This window comes from Crotalus tigris, unplaced genomic scaffold (genome assembly GCF_016545835.1).
Source record: "Crotalus tigris isolate CLP2741 ecotype Arizona unplaced genomic scaffold, ASM1654583v1 scf7180000024292.1016931, whole genome shotgun sequence".
In the NCBI taxonomy this organism is placed as follows: domain Eukaryota; kingdom Metazoa; phylum Chordata; class Lepidosauria; order Squamata; family Viperidae; genus Crotalus; species Crotalus tigris.
Genome location: NW_024100465.1, coordinates 355,776 through 365,852, shown reverse-complemented (window position 1 = coordinate 365,852; position 10,077 = coordinate 355,776). Strand labels below are relative to the sequence as shown.

At 38.2% G+C, this 10,077-nt stretch overlaps 1 pseudogene; it reads right to left on the bottom strand.

Annotated features, from left to right (window-relative positions):
• Positions 1 to 554: 554 nt before the first annotated feature.
• LOC120299327 lies at positions 555 to 9,370 on the bottom strand (annotated as a pseudogene).
• Positions 9,371 to 10,077: the final 707 nt, after the last annotated feature.

Below are 10,077 nucleotides of genomic sequence, written 5' to 3'. Positions count from 1 at the left end.
CTCTAAAATAGGAGGGAGAACATAGCACAGCTGTTAAAATGTCATTAAACTATGTTTACAAAGTTATGAAATTCCTGTATTTTTGGTTGAAACCAGAATTGCTTTTTTAAATTTTCCAGGAACTTGAGATTCAGTAAGATTTGAATAGTGGGCCTCTGCATTATATAAGAAACTTTGATTCAAACACTAAAGACTATAAAAATAGTTCTCTTTTGAAAAGGCATTGGAGACGTTACTTAGGGGATATCTGATTTTAGAACAGAACAGAATAGGGCTGGAAGGGACCTTGGAGGTCTTTAGTCCAGCCCCCTGCTCAAACAGGAGAACCTATATCATTTCAGACAAGGGACTGTCGAGCTTCTTCTTAAAAACCTCCAGGGATGGAATGCCCACGATTTCTGAAGGCAAGCTGCTCCATTGATTAATTGTCCTCATTGTTAGGAAGTTTCTCTTTAATTCCAGGTTGCTTCTCTCTTTGATCAGTTTCCAATCAGTTTCTTGTTCTGCCCTCTGATGCTTTGGAGAATAATTTGACCCTCCTCTTCTTTGTGTCAGCCCCTCATATACTGGAATACTGCTATCACGTCACCACTGTTTCTTCTTTTCTTTAGAGTAGCCAAACCCAAGTCCTGCAGCTGTTCTTCATATATTTTAGCCTCCAGGCCTTTGATAATTTTAGTTTCATAGCCATCAATAAACTTCAACTAATGGATAATCTTTAAATTTACAAGAAGAGTTTCATATTAACAATCAAGCCATATTTGTCTAGAAACAGCCAGAGCCTGTTTGTGAGTAAAATATAAATGTAACATGTAAGCAGAAATATTTATATTTGTCGCCTCTGCTTTATTACTGATTGTTTGATTTTTTCACTAATAATTCTTCAGATGACTTTGAAGTTTGAACTGAATCAGCAATCTAGTTTGAAAAAGAGAATCTAAAGTTAGTGTATGCCTCTATAATAGAAGAGATTAAGCTACTGCAAAATAATTAATATAGGCAAATTCTATGATGTTAGAACTACATATTTTCACAGCATTGAATGAAAAACTATTAGCCCACGTTCTTTAATCTATTAAAGATTGCTGAGGTATTCAGTCAGGTATTCCATGTCTATTTTAGGTATTTCTGGTAACCTGGGGCCAAAAATGATTTCTTCAGTATGAGATTCTTTTCCCGAAAGGGCAAATTGATTATCTTCTTCTCTTCTCTTCTTTTGTTCCTGAAGTTGAGTAGTATGGGGCATGAATCTTTCAAGACCTTCATCATATGGAACCTTTCTTTTTAGGTTCCAGGAAGACAATATGTTATGTACTCTTTGCTATGATTTCTTATCTGTTGTTATCTTTTGGCTAAAGCATGCTGATTTTGTAGCACACTGATGAGAATAATGAGGTGCTACTAAGGGATTTTGGAAATGCATTCTGAAGGAGATGTAATATGTTTCAGTAATAAAGTGCAACAGAAAGATAGATGGGTCCTGTGTATATGTTGCTGGAGACCATTTGCTAATGGCTGTCTTAGATGTCCATGATCCATGATCCAACTGTATGATCTTTGAAAAACGTATACGACAATCCTGTTTTGTCTCCAGTGATTGTTCTTAAAACATACACACAAAAAAACAATGTGTTATGTTAGTGCATAGTAAATAAAGGCATTTTTGAAGTGAACTTTAATTTTGTTCACTATTTATCATGGTAAAAAACAGAGAGCAGGATTTATCTGATGAGCATAAGAAACATTGTTTTAATGTCTTAACTGACAGTTACAGAAAAATTCCCTCCAAACCATCTTTGTTCTGTTATTTTGGGTATGATGATTCTCTATACATTTTCAAAAAACTGGATTATTCTAATAAATTACATAAATGTCCACCATTCTGGTTTTTTGGGAGGAGAATTGTGAAAAAAGGTACAATGGAATAATAAACAAAATAAATTAAATACATGAAGTAATTATAAATTAATCTAATTCAAAGTAAATCCTGTAGACACTCAGTGTTTTTGGTTTGCTCCCATCCTTTTTTGTTTCATGCCAAACTATTTAGAGTGGAAATAATGCAAGAGAGATTCTTAATGACTATAAAAGCAAAGAATATAATTTTTCAAACAGTAAATGTAAATTCTCATTGAACTGAGTTTAGCTTCTGATAAGACTCTTGGCAAATTAATATTGGATTTTTGGGGAAATTACAAAAATTGTTTGCTTTTGCCATTTACTGATTTAAAATAATAAAAGCCATAAGCCCTTGCAATTGGTTGCTTTTGCTATATATTTTCATTTGTATCTTAGTCTGTCCCTGGTCTCTTGTACACTCTCAAATTCTGGAGCATAGCATATGTGTAGCAAACTGCCAAAGAAATTCCACTCATCCAGGGTTTTTTTGATTGCCCTAAAAGAGAGAAGGAGTGATACTCAATGTTAAAGACAACTCAATCTTGTTGAAGTTAAGTTCTATTTAAATCCAGTAAGTTCAGTTTTGACATTATAAACATAATTGTTGTGGTCTACATAAAATTGATATATGAAAGAAATTTCAATATTAAACAAGCAGGGATTCTAGGGACAACAAAAGCAATATTTACTACCTTGCACTCTTAATTTTTTAAAAAACTTGATCAGGTACACTTCAGTAAATTCTTCTGATGGATAGCCATCTAGTGGATTATATTCCTCAATGGTACGTACCATTTAATGCAAAAAGTTCAATTAGTTCCTTCATAACTCCCAATGCAGGAAAACCTTGGATTAACAAATATTGAGTCTCTAAATTGACAGTATAAATCTGAAAAACAAAATCATCTTAACACCACTTTAATATATGTAGATGAACCATTCTATATTGAAATTAATTGTTTACAATAATATACTATAACAACTTTAGAGGAATGTGTCAGAGGTTTGGTATTTTAACATTAATAATCAAGTTCATCCATGGTAGTCCTCTACCTATGAACACAATTGGGATCAGAATTTCCACTGCTAAGTAAAGCAGTTTCTAAGTAAATTGCACCTGATTTTATTACCTTTTTTGCTACAGTTGTTAACACTGAAGTTGTTAAATGAATCATGTGATTAATGCAAATCTCGCCTCCCCTCTTCTTGACAGAAGCTGGTTGTGCTCACAAATGGCAATTACATGACTCTGGAATGCTGCAACCATCATAAATACATGCCAGTGATCAAACATCATGTGTCTGTGGGGGTGCTGTGATGCCATAATTGTGAGGACCAGTCATAAGTAATGTTTTTCAGAATGTTATAACTTTGAATGATTGCTAAACAAATGGTTGTTAGTTGAATACTAAATGTATGGCTTGTTTGGTTTTGACTGAGTTTGGTGAATGAACCTAAACTATCATATTTTTGATTCATTAGACTGTATTAATACTCTGAGGCCAAAAAAAGTAACAATGCAAGTTAGAGAGTTAAAAACAAACTAAACAAGTAAAGGGAAGAAGAAAACTAATATCAGGTAAAATGAAATTTCAAGTTAGTGGAAAAAGCACCATAGATCAGTGGTTCTCAACCTTTCTAATGCCGCGACCCCATAATACAGTTCCCCATGTTGTGGTGACCCCCAACCACTTATACATCACTGGGTGCCAGGGGCGTGGCCAAAGAAAAGGGAGAAAAAATGGCGGACAGCCTTGTTTGGTGACCCCCGTGAAATGGTCATTCGACCCCAAATGGGGTCCCGACCCACAGGTTGAAAACCACTGCCATAGATAGTAAGTAAAAGAATATAGCTAAGTTCAGAAATTAAAGATTTCTGAGCCTTATATACAGTATAGGAAGAAGAAAGATATCAGTATTAACTATATTATAGCAAGGATTCTACATTGTTTCTCATAGCATTTGGGCAAAATACAATTAACTACTGTCCTAAATACTTCAAAAATTATATTATTCAAGAGAAATGAATGTTCACATCAGATGAGCAACAATCACTGCCTAAAGCTTGGTTATGACATTAGACCAGTACCAAGCCGTGGCCTTTTAGGAACTAGGCCGTATAGCTGAAGGAGATTGGTGGGAAAGTAAAATTGCATATTGTGAGGGATTTAGGTTGCATATTCCTTGTTCCCCCATTCCAGTGTGTGGTCCTCAATGGAACTGCATCTACATTGAGGGAAGTGTGCCCCAGGGCTCTGTTCTAGGCCCAGTGCTTTTCAACATCTTCATCAACGATTTGGACAAGGGGATAAATGGGGAACTCATCAAATTTGCAGATGACACCAAGCTGGCAGGAATACCCAACACTCCAGAAGATAGGCTTAAGATACAGAAGGCTCTGGACAGATTTGAACACTGGGCGCTATCTAACAAAATAAAATTCAATGGTGAAAAAAGTAAGGTTCTACATTTAGGCAAGAAAAACCAAATGTACAGGTATAGTATGGTTGGTACCTTGCTCAATAGTAGTAACTGTGAGAGGGATCTTGGAGTCCTGGTGGACAAACATTTAAATATGACCCAGCAGTGTGCTGCAGCTGCCAAAAAAGCAAAAGAGGGTTAGGCTGTATTAACACAGGGATAGAATCAAGATCACGTGAAGTATTAATACCACTTTATAATGCCTTGGTAAGGTCACACTTGGAATACTGCATCCAGTTTTGGTCACCACGATGTAAAAAAGATGTTGAGACTATAGAAAGAGTACAGAGAAGAGCAACTAAAATGATTAGGGGACTGGAGGCTAAAACATATAAGCAACAGTTGCTGAAATTGGGTATGTCTAGTTTAATGAACAGAAGGACGAGGAGTGACATGATAGCAGTGTTCCAATATCTCAGGGGCTGCCACAAAAAAGAGGGAGTCAAGCTATTCTCCAAAGTGCCTGAAGGCAGGATAAAGAAGCAGCGGATGAAAACTAATCAAGGAGAGAAGCAACCTAGAACTAAGGAGAAACTTCCTGACAGCTAGAACAATTAACTAGTGGAACAACCTGCCTCCAGAAGCGGTGAATGCTCCAACACTGGAGGTTTTAAAGAGATTGGATAGCCATTTGTCTGAAATGGTATAGGGTTTCCTGCCTGAGCAGAGGGTTGGACTAGATGACCTCCAAGGTCCCTTCCAACTTTATATTATTATCATCAATCATCATCATCATCATTATTTCTCTTCCATGAAACCGGTCCCAGGTGCCAAAAAGGTTGGGGACCACTGCTTTAGAAGTCAGGTTCAATCTTGACAGACTTGAATACTGGGTCTTATCCAACAAAATGCAGTTCAGTGGCAAGAAAAGTAAGGTTTTACATTTGGACAAGAAAAAACAAATGCATGGATAAAGAATAGGTGATACCTGGCCCAACAGTAGTAACTGTGAGAGGGATCTCGGAGTCCTAGTGGGTAACCAGTTAAATGAGCCAGCAGTGTGCTGAAGCTGCCAAAAAACCCAATACAGTCCAGGGCTGCAAGTGTTACTACAGTGATAATGCCTTGATAGGACTACACTTGGAATACTGTATCCAGTTGTGATTGCCACAATACAAAAAAGATGCTGAGATACTAGAAGCAGTGCAGAGAAGAGCAACAAAAATGATTAAGGGATTTGAGACTAAACATAAAAAGAAATGTTACAGGAACTGGATATGTCTAGTCTAATGAAGAGAACTTGAGGTGACATTATAATAGTCTTCCAATATCACAAAGAAATGAACAATCTGTTCTCCAAAGCACCTGAGGGCAGGACAAGAAGTAACCCATGGAAACCTATCAAGCGAGATCCAACCTAGAAATAAGGAAAAAAAATTCTGACAGAGAACATTGATCAGTGGATCAGCATGCCTTCAGAAGTTGTGAGTGCTTCATCACTGGAGATCTTTAGGAACAGATTAGGCATTTCAGATTGTCTGAAATAGTATGTCTTGCTTAAGCAGAGGGTTGGGCTAGAAGTCCTCCAAGGTCCTTTCCAACTCTATTCTTTTCTACTCGATTCGATTTCCCGTATAGGTGCTGCGAGTGTAAACAAAAAGGGGAAGGAGGGAAGCACAGATTTACTTTTAGTTTGTAGGCTTCCTATGGAGATTCCAACAAAGTTCTTGTATCAGAAAACGGATCTGAGATCGGATTTGAAAAGGCGAGGGAGTATTTAAAGCACGGGTGTTAAACTCGATCACTTCCCGTGACGTATCGTGACCTATCACGACGTTTTTTTCCTTTGCGGAGCCGGGGTGGTGTTTGACACCCCTGATATTCTAAAGCGATACCTCTTTCTCCTTCACCTTCACTGCTCGTGGCCTGCGTCCTTCACGATGCTTAACGCGCGATGTACATATCGTCTGCTATGCGCGATGCTGACAGATGTCGCCAATCTCGTCCCCACGATCGCCCTCACCAGTATCAACCACCGCCATCTTCACTTCCTTAGTCTCTGTCGCCTCTTCAAACCGTCATCCAAGTCCCTTCTTCCACCCCCACCACCCCAAGCACCGATGGCCACTCAAAGGAAAGGCGGGAGCAAATCGATGAAGAACCCGGCGAGGGAACGAAGCGGAGCCGTGGCACTTTATCCAATCACAGCAGGAAAAAACGGCTAGGCCTCCAATGACATTAGGCTATCCCAAAAAGGGCACGGTACGGAGCCGGGAGCTAGTTCCGCCAGTTTGATGACAGTCAAGAAGTGCGACTTTCTGTTTTTGTTTATTAAGGTGGCTGATTCTGGTAGATGACCGTGGAAGGCTGGAGGTTCGACGGCTATGTTGCGGGCAGGAGGATTCGGAATATCCGCGGCGAGCGTCCCCTTCAGAGACATCAAGAACTGCTTTTGCCAACTGGGCTGATTTCCTATTTCCGACTGCAGCAGATGCAAAAATTTACGAAAATAGCTACCGGTCTGCATTCCGGGATCGCGCTCTTTTTCACGGCGCGCCGTACTCGATCTATGTTCCATGTTCTATGTTCATTCACAGTTACAGCATACTTTTCTTGGTAACATCTCTATATTCAAGCATGGGGCTGTTAGCACCTCAGAGCCATAGGAGGGGATTCTTTCTTGGCTCCAGGTAGTATTAAAAGGCTAACTTATCAGAATAACAGAGTTGGAAGAGACGTTGGAAATCTTTTCATCCAACCCTCTTCTCAAGCAGGAGACCCCTATCCTCTTCATTAGGTATGGTAGGTAAAAACAGTTATTCGCTGCAGCCAAAAAAGAGATTTATAGCTGTGCCTATTGAGATTTCTTGACAACACAACAGAAATGATATGTTATTGCCTTTTCAGGAGGATGTTGAGTATCATCTGGCATAGGATGTCTTGGTGCTGTCCCATCTAAGCACTCACTTGAACTTGCTGAGCATTTTGTTTTCAAAATCTGCCAATCATAGGTGCTGCCACCCACTAGGGATTATTTGCATATAACACCAAATATGAAGGGGAAGGTGGTGTTTCATTGCTATAGTTTTCAAGCATTGCAGTACTGAGAATAATCTGAAATTTCAACTTTCTACAGCTATTAAAGGAACATGAGTTTTAAATTTGATATAGCATATTTTATCCCCCTTCCCCCATAAGGCCTGCTGTTTTTTTTTTTTTTCTCACTGTGGCAAATATAGTTAAAACTAGTTTTTTTTTTCATTTGGAAAAATACCTTGTTATATCCATGAGATGATATCTTAATGCAGCGTAATAATTATGGGTGGGCTGTGTTCTGTATTACCTTTATAAATTTATAAAATTACAAGAACTAAAGCTGAAATTAACAAACTCGAGACCATCAATCTATTGACCCTCTGAATTAGTTAAAAGTTTGTTGGAAGAGCCAGGTCTTTGGACCTTCCAAAAGGCTGCTGCTTTCCAGATCACTGACAAAGGCTGAAGTTGGTAAAGCCAAAATTAAGAAATCTGAAACCAGACAGAACACTGACACTGACATTCCCTAAACTCCACTTAAGATGTTACCTAGCCTGGTAACGAAACGTTCAGAAACCAACCCCCAAGCTCAGAGAACAAACCTTCACCCTCATCTTAAACCCAAGCTACAGATATTTGCCACTATTGCAAACAGAACTGTTAATAAAATATGTAGCTATTAACAGGGCTTTTTTTCTCATAGAATGCCCAGAACAGAGTTCCGGCACCTTTTTTGGATGGAATCTTGTAGGGTAGGCAAGGCGGGTTGTATGATGTGTGTGAGTTCCAGCACCATTTTTTTTTTTTTTTTACAAAAAAAGCACTGACTATTTCCACTTCCAAGACTGAAAAATGTGCACATGTCCACTACATCCAAGGTTGAAAAATGAGCAGCATGAATTCTATTAGCCCATAAAAGCAGGAAAAATATAAAATTCAAACCCTGGGTATTTTATAAATAGAAGGCTCGATTGATTGATTACTCTGGGTCAGTCACTCCTAGCTCAACCCACTGCCATGTATTCTATTGCAAAGAAAACTTGAGGAGGAAGGAGTATTAGATATGTTTTAGTTATATGTTAACAAGCTGGGATAAAATACTAAAACTGTAATAATGAGCGGGTTAAGATCTTATAGAACTTGAAGATCCAAACTGACAGGCATCTTGATAGATGCCTGATATAACACTTACTGAAAAGAAAAAAGTCTGGTTCATTGATGTTGCTATACTAGGTGATGCTAGGATTGAAGAAAAAAATGGGAAAAATTACAAACTATTGAGACTTACAGGTCAAATTTGAACATTTATAGAAAAAGAAATCTCTTTTTCTATAAATGTTCAATACCAATTTGATTGGAGCTCTCAATCAATACCTAAAGGACTTCTTTTATATCTGGATGTATTGAATTTGTCAGATCTGAATATCTTAATTTTACAAAAAAAAAAAAAAACAAAACCCACTCACTCTGCTTGGACTTGGTGTATATGTACATATTTGTCCACTAACATGAAATATAAATTTGTTTTCTTTCAAATTCATAGGATCAAGTTGTGAAACTTCTTGGGGGACTCAACCTGTATTTTTGGGTTGGATGGAAAACAATTCAAACAGAGGAAAACATTGTTGAAATAAACAGACAATTAGCAGAAAAGATTAGCATCAAAGATGGACAACAGGTCGAAATGCTTTTTCTATTTTTATACTTGGAACAGAATATAGCAATAGCACAGATGTAGAGAGGACTTTTCAGCCCTCTCTAAGTGATTTACAGGGTCGACATACTGCCCTCAATAATCTGGCAATAATTTTACTATCCTCCGAAGAATGGAAGGCTGAGTCAACCTTGAACCATTCAGAATCAAGCTCCTGGAGTGAACAGTGAGTTAGCCTGCAGTATTGCATTGTAACCACTACGCCATCACTTTTTATGTATAAAGTTAATATATGTGGAATGTATCATAGCTATTTGTTTCAAAATCTGGCTTCTTACTAAATTATCAAATTGTTTACCGATACAAGTTATGCTTAATAAAATATGAGATCAAGACAAACATATTCCAAATGATATAGGTAACTTTCAAAATAATTGTTGTATACATTCTCAATTTATTTGCTTTGTACCTGCAAAATACATATAAATCAAGTGCTTTTCTTATGGGGTATGCAGACACCATACACAAACAAAAATTGCACATGATGAAGAATACTGCTTGAAAGAAACATGCAGAAATAATACAGGTAATCAACGACTGTAATGGAGTCTGCCCATTACATTCATAAATCGTTATGGCCATTAAATGAAGTGCCCATGTGATCACCTTATTTACAGACCTTTGTTCTTTCTTTTTTCAATGCAGCCATTGAATGTATAAATTATTAAGTAGAGCACAAGGTGCCTCAGGGACCTTGGGTATCCTCTGGGATGCCTAGCACAGGCCGTTTCCCCCCATCCCCTGAGGCATCCGATGCACCAGGTCTCACCCCCTGGGGTCTCTGCCGGCTTTGAGATTGTTTTATACCCCACATGCTCCACAGCCTTCTCATCCCATGTCATCCATTGTGTGCTTACTTTTCAAAAAATATCTGGAGCTTGGATTAGGATGAGAAATGAAGGTAGGCCGCTCTGTTCCTGGGCCCCATGGCTCAATCCTGTGGGTGCTCTGAAAATGATGGCCGCTTTGACGCCTCCCACAGCTCAGGAATGAATTCACCCTGCTTT